The 14,923-nt window shown below is 44.9% G+C and overlaps 2 non-coding genes across 2 annotated transcripts; both read right to left on the reverse strand.

Moving 5' to 3' along the window:
* Positions 1 to 11,228: 11,228 nt before the first annotated feature.
* LOC125555085 lies at positions 11,229 to 11,323 on the reverse strand. The gene has a single exon (XR_007304531.1). It is a non-coding gene; the product is annotated as a small nucleolar RNA Z103 (small nucleolar RNA).
* A 253-nt stretch (positions 11,324 to 11,576) lies between these two features.
* Positions 11,577 to 11,671, reverse strand: LOC125555087. The gene has a single exon (XR_007304533.1). It is a non-coding gene; the product is annotated as a small nucleolar RNA Z103 (small nucleolar RNA).
* Positions 11,672 to 14,923: the final 3,252 nt, after the last annotated feature.

Below are 14,923 nucleotides of genomic sequence, written 5' to 3' on the forward strand. Positions count from 1 at the left end.
AATATGGGCATCCAGGTCCCGCTATTGGTTATTGACCGGAGACGTGTCTCGGTCATGTCTACATTGTTCTCGAACCGTAGGGTCCGCACGCTTAAGGTTTCGATGACAGTTATATTATGAGTTTATGAGTTTTGATGTACCTAAGGAGTTCGGAGTCCCAGATAAGATCGGGGACATGACGAGGAGTCTCGAAATGGTCGAGACGTAAAAATCGATATATTGGACGACTATATTCGGACATCGGAAAGGTTCCGAGTGATCCGAGTATTTTTCGGAGTACCGGAGAGTTACGGGAATTCGCCGGGGAGTATATGGGCCTTATTGGGCTTTAGGGGAAAGAGATAGGAGAGGTTGGGCGCCCCCCCAAGGCCTAGTCCGAATTGGACTAGGGGGAAGGGCTGCGCCCCCTCCTTCCTTCTCTCCTCTTTTCCCTTGCCTTGACTCCTACTCCTAATACATGGAAGGACTCCTAGTTGGACTAGGAAAGGGGGAATCCTACTCCCGGTGGGAGTAGGACTCCCCTAGGGCGCGCCATAGAGAGGGCCGGCCCTCCCCTCCTCCACTCCTTTATATACGGGGGCAAGGGGCACCCCATAGACACAAGTTGATCTTCGTGATCGTTCCTTAGCCGTGTGCGGTGCCCCCTTCCACCATATTCCACCTCGGTCATATCATTGTAGTGCTTAGGCTAAGCCCTGCGTCGGTAGAACATCATCATCGTCACCACGCCATTGTGCTGACGGAACTCATCCCCGAAGCTTTGCTGGATTGGAGCCCGGGGAGCGTCGTCGAGTTGTACGTGTGCTAAGAACTCGGAGGTGCCGGAGTAACGGTGCTTGGATCGGTCGGATCGGGGAGACGTACGACTACTTCCTCTACGTTGTGTCAACGCTTCCGTTGCGATCTACAAGGGTACGTAGATCATACTCTCCCCTCTCATTGCTATGCATCACCATGATCTTGTGTGTGCGTAGGAAATTTTTTGAAATTACTACGTTCCCCAACAGTACTGACCTCTCATGATGCAGAATTCAAACAACTCACAAGAAGAAGATCCGAACCAAATTCGCCTTAACGGATAGGAAGTAAGATCTCCTCTTGTGCAGTTCCACTAAGATCAAGCAATCAAGAAACGTTGTCGGTGTGACATTTTGGTTGAACTGCACAAAACACTCTTAAAACAAAAGTGTTTTGTGCAGTGCAACAAAAGGTCACAATGGCAACGAGGTGAAGCAGATAACCCTGTTTACACAGAGGTGCAAAGGAAACAATTAGTGGTCAATAACGGTGGATGACATAGAAGCCAACAAAAAGAAGCATCTACCTTATCTAAATGGGAAAGAAAGCAAGACAGTAGCATTTCTCAAACGGTGGCATTGATTAATATTAACATTGAGATTATATTAACAATAAAATTCGTTAAACATGTAATTTGCTTTTAACTGTGGTGTTGCATCAATTTTCCAGCGACATTATTAGAGGGTGTTTGTTTACAGGGAAATTTTGGTGTAGGGACTAAAAAAACTCCGTGTCAGTCCCATCTAAACCAAAAAGGAGGGACTTTTAGGGACTAAAAGTGGGCATTTGGGACTAAAGAAAGAAGACCCCGAGGGAGTCTTTTTGGGACTTTTTCCAATAGTTGCCCCTGCCACGCATCGCACCTTGTCTCTATTAGTTCATTACTAGGGGTAACATGGTATTTTAGCATGTCATTTAATAACCTCTAGTCCATGTTTAGTCCCTGGAACCCAGCAGGTAGGGACTAGGGAGTTTTTAACCAAACAGGGCCTTAGATTAACAACAGCTAATGAGTTGCACGGGACAGTGGACGCACCAGCACCATGTGCATCTACTGATGTACTATGGTCATGCACAGTCTGTTGCAACAAAAAACAAACAACAATGAGCATATTTGTGTTGGTCCCAGTTTTGTTATCTTTAGACACCTTTCCCTATGTGAGCGCAGCAAATCTAGTCCTGCTCAAACTCTACAGCCTTGTCCCTTCCTTTCCTTTTTGAAAAAGTACTTTCGCCCCTTCCTTTTCTCTTTGAACCACGTCCTAGATTTATGCGATACAACTTTCCCCACTACTTTCCCTCATTCCTTTCCTCTTTGAACCACGTCCTAGATTAATGCTATACAACTTTCCCCCTTCATTTCCTCTTTAAACCACGTCCTAGATTCATGCTATATACAACTTTTCCCACTACTTTCCCCCACTCCTTTCCTCTTTGAACCATGTCCTAGATTCATGGTATACATGCAGCTAGAGCAATGCATGTGGAGTAAGTAAATTATACCTTAAGGTTCTTGGGGCGTGGTTCGGTGGGCGACGGGACGGCAGTGAAGAAGAAGGGGTCGGAGGCCCTCCTGCACCGCCGCTGGGTGGAAAGTGAACAGCTACAAATGTGGACGTCTCCAGAGCAACTTTAGATCTGGAGAGGGCGAGAGAGTGTGAACAGAGCAACTACAAGTGCTGAGGCTCCAGCGGGAGAGTGTGAAGAGAGCAACTACAAGCGCTGAGAGTGTGAAAGAGAGTGTGAAGCGTGCAAACCCTAGAAAACATTTTGACCAGTCAAAGAATCCTCCTGGCACAAATTATGCTCAAGTGTAGTTATCGAACCCGAGACCTCAAGTTTGATGAGCGAACAGGCTAACCAGCTACACAACCCTCCCGTTATGTTCAACGAGAGGGAAATAACCTTTTATACATTCCTGCATTCGTGTGACAAGCATGCCGTGTTTTGTGTGTGTGTGTGTGGGAGTCATTGGGATTTCAATCATAATCGTGTCATGTGGCTTTGGTGGTAAGACTATCCACAGTGGTGTAGAAATAATGCAGCCTTAGTCATCTTACCTCTCTCCATGTAGTACATTGGGTCCCACCAGTCAGAGATTGAAACAAACAAATTAATAAGAAAAATTAAAAGCGCCAGCGGTGTATCTTACCTCACACATCTCGCTACTGCTCGGGAACACTGTCCAATTGATCCCTCTCTTTGCTCACGTACTATTTTAAGTGAATCCTTATTATAACATGCACACAAATTTTGGGCACTTGTATTCGACTTAAGTCAGTGTGCCACTGTATCTCGTATACTTACTACTCCCTCCGTCTAGGTGTAATAACTCACGTTAGAAGGTGCAATAGGACCAAGGTGCGTGTGTGTGTGTGTGTTTAACACCGTGTGTGTGTTAGAGAGAGCGACAGATCGACCTTCTCCTACAGAGAGATGTTGTGTAGTGTACGATTTTAGCCGCGAGAGTCGGTGCATCCTCTCGTTTCCGGGCGTGTCCGATAGGGACATGCGGATAGCTGCCACGCCGCTCCTGACTAGCCTGGCCCACCCAAAGCCCCTCCATCGCCCGCGCGCACTTCCCGCACGAAACGGTCAGCGCCTCTCCAAAGAATCAGTGCTGCAGTCATGCCCGGGCAGAGCGGACGCGACCTCTCACTGGCGCAAGAGTGATGGTTTCTTCGTCCGTCCAACTTACTGCTGGGTCTATGTGATTTGACGGCTCATTGGTCTTTATTACTGAGGTGGTAGGACTGCTGGATGTCCCACGCTTTCGGCAAAAGGAGGTATACTACTACTATATTACAATTTTCTCCATTCTTACAGCGGAGGCGTGCAAGAGCAGTGAAAACACGCAGGCTCAGTGATTACATGGCCCACCTCACACTATCACCGTGCGACACCTAACTCTTTACATAGTACTCCCTCCGTTCTTAAATATTACTAGATGAGTCCCCGCGCATTGGCGCGGAACAGCGGTATATCTCTCTACGCAAAATTATCGATTTCATAGAACAAAAAAACTCTATAACCGCATGACAAATGTGGTAGCCAAACTAAATAAACTCCCGTCATCATTTAGATCATCCCATGTAAGGAAAAAAGATCAGTCAACTCCTACTGCATAATGGGATTATATTTTTCCTTTTGACATGTTAATGGGACTTAAAATCTCACTTACATGCATGCTACCGGTGCATGCTTGCATGCAGACATGTTGATGTGATTTAAAATGCACTCACATGCATGTGGCACGGAATTTCTGCATGCTTGCATGTGGCCTAGTGCGGAGCCTCTCAACGTCAAGATCGGACGGCTATTATGGACTGATTTACTTCATCTAACGGCTACATCAATTTTGATGACGTGGCTCAAGGATAGGATAGAGAATTCCTAGTAGTGGGGGCTAGCTATTACTAGTAGATATAAGTCTTTGTAGAGATTCCACTACATACGGAACAAAATGAATGAATCTACACTTAAAATGCATCTATATACATCCGCATGTGGTTCATGGTGAAATCTCTACAAAGACTTATATTTAGGAACGGAGGAAGTACTAGTATAGTACGTACTGTAATTTATCAGCGAGATAAATTTGTACAATGCTATGAAACTTCCAGCTTCTGTTACATGTATCTGCGTCCAAGGTTGCCCGTTGCAACATTTCATCAAATACAAAGGAGACTAACATGCATGCTATTGCATCTCAATGATTGACAGATCATAGCAAATATGTACTCCCTCCGTTCCAAAATAAGTTTCTCAACTTTGTGCAAACTTTAGTACAAAGTTGTACTACTACTAAAGTTGACACTTATTTTGGAACAGAGGCAGCTAAAGAAAAAATGATCCATGCAGTCCCTAGCCCTTGAACCGTGAACCCTGACCAGGCTTCAATTTTCTGGCAACGTTCGAGCTTCCTAATAAATGAAGTTTGCAACCTTTTGACCATTGGATCATTTTGTGCAGTTTCACCAAAATTGAGATGAGCATCCCTGTGGCAAAGAAATTGAACAAGCGTGATTAGAATAAGATTACTGGGACTAGTTGATGAGACATAAAGTCATCACAAATACAGTACGTAGAAGCCAGTAGAGGTATGTGCGGGGCAAAGAAGTAGAGAAATATCCACAGGGAGTGATGTGGGCAGCTGGAGCAGTGGTGCAAGCCGGCTGTAAAGGGAGTTGTACCTGAGGGACGTAGCTCAACCTTGAGGAGGGCGGTGGGAGGCGGCAACTGCCCATGTCGTGGCAGTGAGCAAGGGACGAAGGCAACCTCACCGGCTTTGTGAGAGAGAACGACGGGGACCCCTGATCGGGACGTGCCGACAGTGGGTTTTCGCCATCGGCGACGGCCACCGCATCTTCACTAAGCATCCACCCCTTCCCCAAGCGGACGTGATCCGCCGGGATGTTAGAGATGTGGCCACAGTCATTTTGTGCGAGAGAGTGTGAAGAGAGCAACCCCAGCAAGCAACCGTGTAGGCTGGCCCGTCCTGACTATGTATATAGTGGAGCGGTTTCCTTTTCTCTCCATATGAACCTATCATATTGCGTACGTGCCACTGAAGAAGAAAAAAACTTTATTTATAAATGACGCGGCACCTACTACTCGTTCTCCTATAACCTTGCGCTTGGCATCTCCAAAATATTAACCTTGCGATTGGCTCTTCGCCTCTTCGGGAAGTCGAGCAATAATGGTAGTGCGGTATATATCGTTCTGGCTATATGAGACCGAATGAATTGCTGCACGTCCACCACGTGGGCGAGGGTCGAGGGGCGAGGGAGAGTGCTACATATGGAGCAAAATGACTGAATCTACACTCTAAAATACGTCTATATACATCAGTGTTTGGAGTATGTATTAGTAGTTCATATCGAAATCTACTAAAGGACATATATATTCCAAACAATATGATATAATCTCTATAACCAAGGTAGTAGGGACGAGGAGTAAACGGAGGGAGTAGTAAATTTTTCTCCTCGTCCTGCGAGCCACCGCGCGCATGGGCGAGGGAGCGGGCGTAAGGCGTAGTAAGCAAGCTTCACCTCATCATGCGAGCCACCGCGCCCGTGGGCGGGGGAGACGGTGAACTAAGCAAGCTTCTCCTCGTTCTTCGAGTAGACGGGACACATCAAAAGTACTCCAGTGTATAGAGCCTTGCCTCTAAGGTAGGTCCCACATGGTTTGCCTCTTTTTTTAACATAACACGTCAAGTCGCAATTTGTTTGTTCACCCGTGGTAGACGATCCTCCCTCCACCCAAGTGGACAACCAGTACACGTGCCAAATTACCACGTGGGCTGCCTTTTTCGTACAGAAATGAGCTCCACCGTGTACCCGCGCGGGTGTGGTTGGGAAAGAGACGAGAGTATGTGCGCCGTGCATGCACCTCTTCTCTTCGTGCACGTCCCCCACCTACGTGGGTGTGTGTGAGAGATACAAACCGCGTTCGTGGGTGTTTTTTGTTTTGGGTGGGGGTGGGGTGGGGGGTTGATTTCGTGAATTATTTGTGGGAATATGTGTCGATGACATCTCAAACAAAATTTTGCATGCAATGTGTGTGAAATGGAGGCCTATCCATATCATACATAGAGGGTCGGGCAATCCATGAGAAGAGAGGGAGGGGTCATAGCTATCGATAGAGTCGAAGAGAGGATCAAGTGGGTGGGTGCGAGATCGATGAAGAGAGCCATCGAAATTGTGTGTGTGTGTACAAGTCAAAGATATAGGGCAACTGGCCTACCGGAACGTTAGAGGGCACACATCAAGTTTGTGCGTGGCAGGGAGACATGACTAGAGCGCTCGATGTATCGGTGTGTGGGGGGCAGGGGGTGGTGGGAGGGGTAGGCAGAGGCCTAACTATAGAGGTAGAACGACTCGTATATGTGTTGAGAAGGAGAGACCCAGCTATGTCTTGAGGGAGATCGGTCGACATCCATACATAACTGAAGGACGGGAAATATGATGGGAGAGAGAGAGAGGAGAGAGAGAGAGGGAGGGAGGGAGAGGGAGGGAGAGGGGTAGAGTGTTGGATGGGTGATGGAGTTGCTTCTCGAAGATGGTGGGAGAGTCCTACTAGACAAACTGAGGGTGGAACTGCAATGTTATCAATAAGAGTGGGGATGTGTTTCTGTGTGTGCCTGTGCGTGATAGATCTGTCGGGACGCATCCATGGATGATGAAGGGGAACCATGTGTTTGGTAAGCAAACCTAACTAGATTGGTAGATCAATTGTTGTTTGTTGGAGGAAGGGAGAGACACAACTAATGAGGTAGATCGATTGACGTGTGGGTAAAAATGAGTTATAAGGACCTAGCTAGCTATATGTATAGCGAGAGATCGGTCGGTGTACATCCATTTCTTAGAGGCAAATAAGGCCCAGCGAGACGGATAGACAGAGAGAATGGAGCTAGGAGCTGGTGCGAGAGGCCCAACTACTAGCTAGATAGGGGGAGGAGTGTGCGGTTGTGAGAGCGATGAAAAGAGGGGCGAGAGTTTACACGTGTGTCTGACCGTATGAGAGACACGAGGCAAGGACACATAAAGGAGGAGATTGAAGGTGCGTTTGTATGTTGTAGGCAGGCATCACTGGATAGGTTTATCGATCGGTGTGTGTCGGAAAGGAGTTGTGGAGACTCTGGGAGAATGACCTAAAGAAAAAAATGAATGTGCCCGGTGGATAGAATGCTGAGGGAGGGGGAGGGCGAGGAGGGCGTGTGCATGCACGAGAGAAAGTTAGTGGTAGCTACAAAGGTTAGAGGATTGTGTGGGTGTAAGAGACTAACAAAGATCATAATTTGATATGAAAGCGGATTCATATATTTGAATAGGAGATCATAGTGTTTTAAACATTGCATGCATGAATATAGCGGTGATACACGTGTTGTGCACATGTTATACCATAATGTGATAATGCATGGCGTTTGCAACTCACAGCTAAATGCCAAACAATCTAAACCATACTATACATCAAACAATCTCATATTTTATTTGAATTTGTGATAATGTGTCGCGTTTGCAGCTTACAACTAAATATCAAACAATCTAAACAATACTATATATCGAACATTCTCACATTTTATTTGAATTTGTGGTAATGTGTGGTGTTTGCAACTCACATCTAAATACTTGTAGGCGTAGGGGGCGGGGCACCATACATAATGTGATAAGCACATTATACATATGAGACATGGTTTAGATTATGAAGATCTAGCTAGAGCTAGAAATGTAATGTGATTTGAAATCAAAATAAAGTGGATTCAAACAATCTAGTTCGAGTTCATATAGTACACATAGTTCATATGTAACTCGAGACTAATCATGTGGTGTGCTGTGAAGATAATACACAAACGATGGTTTAACTTGACAATAATGATGATTGTAGATCTTATTAAAACAGAGAAACGAATTCAAATGCTTTGATTTCACAACAATCATTATTGTAGATCTTATTCAAATAGAGAAACAAATTCAAATTTAGTTCATATTGAAGCGGTAGTATATACGTTTGGAATGCACTAAAACGTTCATTTGAGTAGTAGGTTGCATGCATTATACACGTAGCGAAATATTTTAATTGAACATAAAATGAATTCAAAGTTTTGAATGACATTTGTAGGGCGCATTGATTTGGTACAGTACACGTTAGGCTTGTCCGGAAATTTCAACCCGTGCCTTGTTAGCCCGAAATATTTAGATATATCTTTGTCTCGTGGTGCTCCGACAACTCCCTCCATCTCAACACGCGCCTTGCTATTCCGAAATTACAACGCGCGCAAAAACTCCCACCTCCTGTGAAATCCCGACACGCGAAATGCCCGTGCTACCCCTGAACCGAAAGAACCGCCTCAAATCGGTGGGGGTACTTTCGTAACTTACCCCACATTTCGGACAAGCGCGTCTCTAAGCCATGGTTCCCCACTGCCATCCCATCCGCCCACCCATTCGCACACCGAGGCCGCAAAAACCCACGACGAAACCCCACACCCTGCTCCGTCCGCCACCCAGCCGGAGCCTCTTCCCCGACGACATCGTCCACAGCAACACCTCGACGTCCCTCATCCACCGTACCGGATGAGGATCCGTCATCGATCTCATCGTCCCGCCGGTTCAGCCACCCCGTCCTCCACCTCCAAGGAGCTGCCCCGATGTTCCCCTTGTCTTTCGCGCCACCTCCATTCCCACAAAGCCGTCTTCACCTGCACCACTGGATGAGCATCATCATCACCATTTCCTCGGATGAAGCTGCGGCCCAATTGGCGCCACCAAAGAGGTTGTACACTAATCGCCACATTTTCTTCTTGATTCTATCTCACGGTGATGTCGGCGCTCGGTCTCGAGCCGACACGGCGGCGTCGCCGGCCACTTCCTCCACGGAGTCGCTCCCTCGGCGGCGACGTCCACATCAGTAGGACCTGTTGCTGCTTTAGCTCTTGCTCGCGCTGCTGCTCTGGTCTTGCTCTCGATCCCCTGCCTGGTCTGCTCTTCCTATTGCTCTTGCTAGCGCCGCTGCTCTCGCTCTTGCTCTTGCTTGCGATGCTGCTCCGATTTAGCTACACTTCACTCCGATGCCGCCGGGGTGAAGGAAGAACTAGCCGCAGCAGGGAGGGGGGCTCGCCGGAGAGGTACCCCACTATCTATCTTAGGGTTCAGGATGGGGGCGGTGGTCGCCGGCGGTGGCGGGGCGGTGGCGTGGGGATCGCCGGAGAAAAAGCTCGGCATGGGGGGCCTAGAGGGATGGCCAGGGCGGCGGTGGGGAGTGTTTGGGGGGGGGGGGGGGCAGCGCACCGCCGGCCGTGGGGGGTGGGGGGCTGCTGTTTGGCCGGCTTAGGGGGGTGGAGGTTGAAGATGAACCGCAGGCCCTTGATTTCGTATCCAACGGCTGCAAAATCGACTAACCAGAGATGAAAAAGTCAGTCGACCGACGTGTAGCCTCACCTTGCTAGTGCGTTCAGTTTCGACAGCAAAATTCAGTTTCGACAGCAAAATTCAGTTTCGACAGTTAAGTTCAGTTTCGACAGTTAAGTTCAGTTTCGACAGTTAAATTCAGTTTCAACAGTTAAGTTTACGTCATGCATTGGAGATGCTATTAGAATTCCACTCAGGTTAACGTTGTTCGTTGTCTCTCTTGTCCTGCTTTAGCCTCGGCATCGTACAACTCACCGGAGCTGCTCCAACGATGAAACCCTCCATCACAGCGGAGCAGTACCACGGGCTCCATCTCCAGACGCCTAAGATCTTCTTCCCCTCCTCCGACAGCCAAGTCAGCCGGAGCATCCTCACCGGCCAACCCAATCACACTGAGATCGACATGGCTTCGCCAAAGAGGTTGTACACTTGTTGCATCTCTTTTTTACTCTACATGTTATATATATTGTCCACTGAGCACACGGATTTGTTCCTTTAGTGTCTCCTTGAAAGAAAAAATGTAGGAATTTTAATTTTCATTGTCCTCCTTTTCAAATTCCTATTCATGAAGCACAAGACTAAGAGATAGTAGCATAATAGCATTATAACCGTACATTTTCTTGTGGTTTGACTTAATCTCACCATGCTTCTTTGCATCCTGTGATCTTCCAATTGTTATGAATCAAACACCCAGACACCACGAAACAACTTTAAAAATATAGAACAATCCAGTACGGGAAATTGATATGTAGTAGAGTTGCCTTAACTAATATATTCTGCTAGCTAGTGTAATGAGATGGATGCAAACTCAGAATCTTTCTTAGCTTAAATAAGAGAAGATGGAAAAAAGAGCAGAGTCGAAGCAGGGGTTGATTGGAAGAAGTATCACTTTGTTGAAGCGATGCGAGGCTTGGCTTGGGTGACTAGCAGGTCCAATGCTGAAATGTTATTGAACATGAGGAGCGACAGTGACAACCCCACTGAAGAAACCACATATAGTCCTTTGTTGCGGCATCAGAAAACATGTAAGTAGCGAGCACATCATCTTATAAGTATGAGGAAAACAAAATTGTTACAAAATCCAATACATACGAAAGAGATATGCATCCTTGAGAGGCCAGGCAGACAGACACAGAAATAGCCCGGCGTGTGTATGCGTCTATGTAATGTATAACAAGAAAATAGCAGGGGCGGATGTATCTGTACTTGTGCATTGCAAATGCAGATGTGCAGACTGAATTTTGTTCAGAGTAAATACATACAGACAGATAGACGGTAAATAATACTAGATTGGATGGGATCGACCACGAGAGTAGTTGATTCATTCTGTTGTAATATATTAGCTAGTGTAATATATGAGACTGTCAACCATCGAATTACAAAAGAAACAACATGAAATTGTTGTTATGGCCAAGCAGAAGAAATATCCTACTAATAAACAGTGATATATCAGGAGAATTATTAAAGCATAGGATTATCCACAATGGCCATATGAATACAGGCATCTACAATGGCTAGGAGGATCAGAATACTGGCTTGGTTTCTCTGAAGAGAAATAATAGAGCTCAGCATGTTCATTGCCAATCATCTGGGGAAAGGATCATCATATCCTCCAAATCGAATGGCACATTGAAAACAAATAGAATGTTGTAGTAAATCTAGCACAGAGAAACCTACATCTGTTTGGAGAATTTGAGAATTACTATGACTCATACTCGATGGCCATATGAATAGATCCACTAGTAATCAGTTTTCACCGCATAATGGGCATATCAAAACATTAAAAAATACATCCATGGTGCCAAAGAAAGATAACAAACTACAAAACAGTAGCAAGCAATAAAGAACAAATATCTGTACTACTGGGCAGATCAGAGTCCTGGCTTGGTTTCTCCTAAGAGAAATTATAGCGCTCAGCATGTTCATTGTCGATCATCTGGGGAAAGGATCATCATCTCCACCAAAGTAGTACATGTCCGTCAAGAAATTTGTAGATCATAGCTTAGGCTGAGCTAGTTAATTGTTTATCATCTAGGTAAAGGATCATCCTTATCTAGTTCAAACCAAGATAGGTACAGCATATAAAATGTAAAGAAAAATAAAGATAAAATATATCAACACAATGGCACATCTTAAAAGCATGAGATAAAATATATCAACACAATGGCACATCTTAAAAGCATGAGATAATTTTCACTTGTCCTCCTTTTCAAATTCCTATTCATGAAGCACAAGACTAAGAGATAGTAGCATAATAGCATTATAACCGTACATTTTCTTGTGGTTTGACTTAATCTCACCATGCTTCTTTGCATCCTGTGATCTTCCAATTGTTATGAATCAAACACCCAGATTGGAAGAAATCCTGTGTTTTTAAATTCTCTATTTTGCACGTGCATTCCTATCCTATTCATGTCTATTTCCTATCCCTGTATTGTTGGAATCCTCCAATTCAAACGAGCCCTTACAGAATTACTTCTCTTATAGATAGTTGTCAAAGAAAACTTTGCGTGGTTTGTCCCGCTCCTGTTGCGCCGTCGTCCACCCCAGCTCAGCTGCTCCAACGACAGAAGGGTCCAGCACAGCAGGGATCCGGCCTCCAGACTGTCTTTCGCTGCCTCAAATCTTCTTCCCCGCCACTGGCAGCCATGAAAACAGCACTACCATCATCAACTAAGCAGATGACCTCGAGGACTACACGGGTCCGCAAGAGAGGTTGCACTCTTTCGTGTCTGCTTACGTTATGCATCGCTTAATATTACATGATACTTTATCGTCCTGTTCACCGATTAGACTCTGAGTCATCTCCAAACAAATGGTCAAACTTGAGTTTTTAAATGATTGTGGGGTACATATCGGGGCCGCTATCAATATTATCTATCTACTATCTGGTTAATCTCCGGTGTCTACTATGAGTTTCATGTTGGGTGGGAAACAAACAGCAAAGAAGCCATTATCTGTATTTTTTAATTGAAGCCATTATCTGCCTGCTATTATTGGTTTTGGGTCTATCCACAGGTTGCTACCATCACTCTGGATTTCTGCATGCACTCCTTACATAATCTCACTATGTTTTATTCCTATGCATGACAGTTATTGTAAACAATGGAACTGAACATGTAGAGCAAAAGAGACAAGCCTTGCGTGGCAATAAAATTTCATGCAGACGTCGCTCCATGGTAGGCGCAAAGGCAGCCCCCCCCCCTCCACGCATTTCGGATTGTAATCGAGAGGAAGATATCTGTTCTGGGGGGGATTCAGAAGGAGAAGACAACTCCTATTTACCCCCTGAGGTCTTCGCTCTAACTTGGCATGCTGATGTTGGTTATATCATGCATATGGTGTCTTGCATTGCTTACTTTATACATCAAATATGTCATCTGCTTAGTTTAGACATCCTTTATGTGAATGCCATCTGTTTAGTTTATTCATCGTTTATGTGAATTATGCAACGCCATCTTGTTTAGCCAGGCATCATATATGTGAATTTTGCAATGCCATCCTGCTTAGCCATTCATCTTATATGTAAATTATATCAGGCCATCCTTTTTTCATTACATATTATATTTGTCAACAATGTTATTACATTCAACTGCTCTTCGTGTGCATCAGCCATTTGACACGGTGATGGCAAATTCTGGAGTGAAAACAAGGTCTTCAGAGCAGACTATGCTATCTGACGAAGCGCATATCTCGCTGGTTACGGATAGCTCCTCAGAGGAGAATTCAGAGACAGATGACTAGTCCTATCCCCCCCCCGAGGTGTATGCTCTAACTTGGCAGGGTTATGTTGCTCATATCGTGCGTATGGTGTCTCGCATTGCTATGTCATTTGATTAGTTTAGACATGCTTTGTGTGAATGCCACATGTTCAGTGTCTAATTACCATATATGTGAATTATGCATTGCCATCTTGTTGCAAGACATTATATATGTGAATTATACAATGCTATCTTGTTGCAAAGGCATTATATATGTGAATTATGCAATGCCATGCTGTTTAGCCAATCATCATGTATGTGAATTATATCATGCTATCATTTTTTTTGTATTACGTGTTCCATTTGTCAACAAGGTTTGTATATTCAACTACTCTTCATGTGCATCAGCCATTTGAAGCAGTGATGGAAGTATCTGGAGTGAAAACAAGGTATTCAGAGCAGACAATGCTACCTGCTGAAGCAGACATATTGCTGGTTACAGAGAGCTCCTCAGAGGAGGATTCAGAGACTGATGACCAGTCCTATTTTCCCCCTGAGGTCTATGCTCAAACTTGGCAGGGTTATATTACCCATGTCATGCATGTTGTCTTGCATTGCTTAGTTTTTACATCATATATGGATTGCCATCTACTTAGTTGCTTACTATATAAATCATATATTTGAATTATATCATGCCATCATGTTTACATAGTACATACACATCATCTATCTGAATTATGGCATGGCAACCCATTTAATAAAGACATCATATAGTTATATCATCTCATCTTGTTTAGTGTTTACAGTCATCATATTTTGAATTATGGCATTCTATCCGTGAATGTATGTGAATTATGGCATGCCAACCTATTTAATAAACACATTATATAGTTATGTCATGTCATCCTGTTTACATAGTCTCATATTTTGAACTATGTCTTTCCATCTTTTTTAGTTAGCCATCATAATGTGAAATTGTGTCATGCTATCCTGTTTAGTTAGCCATCATATATGTGAAATTGTGTCATGCTATCCTGTTTGGTTAGACAACATAAATATGAATTATTTCATGCCCTCTTTTATTCCCCACTATCCATTGCACCTGTCTATCATACAATGTCTATACTTTCAATTACTTTTCTTGTTTATCAGCCATTTGAATTGGAGAGCGTGATGGCAGTATCTAAGAGAGTAACAACACGGTCTTCAGAAAAGATAGTGCTACCAGTTGATGCAGATAGAACCACGGTTGTACTTGCCCAAGGACCAGATCCACCACACATAACCCAGACTCTCGCAGATTGTACCCCTACCCAGTTGGACAGAGAACCAGCTACACCCCTTCTAACCCCAACCCCAGCAGATAGTAACCCAGTTCCAGTTGACACAACACCGTCTCCACCACAGAGCACCCAAACATGAGTAGTTAGTAAGGGAACTGTGGTGCCCAAAGCACGAGGACCACCACTCTGAATCCCAACTCAACGCTTAAAGGAGAAGATTTGTTCTCTG

This window comes from Triticum urartu, chromosome 4 (assembly GCF_003073215.2).
Source record: "Triticum urartu cultivar G1812 chromosome 4, Tu2.1, whole genome shotgun sequence".
NCBI lineage: Eukaryota > Viridiplantae > Streptophyta > Magnoliopsida > Poales > Poaceae > Triticum > Triticum urartu.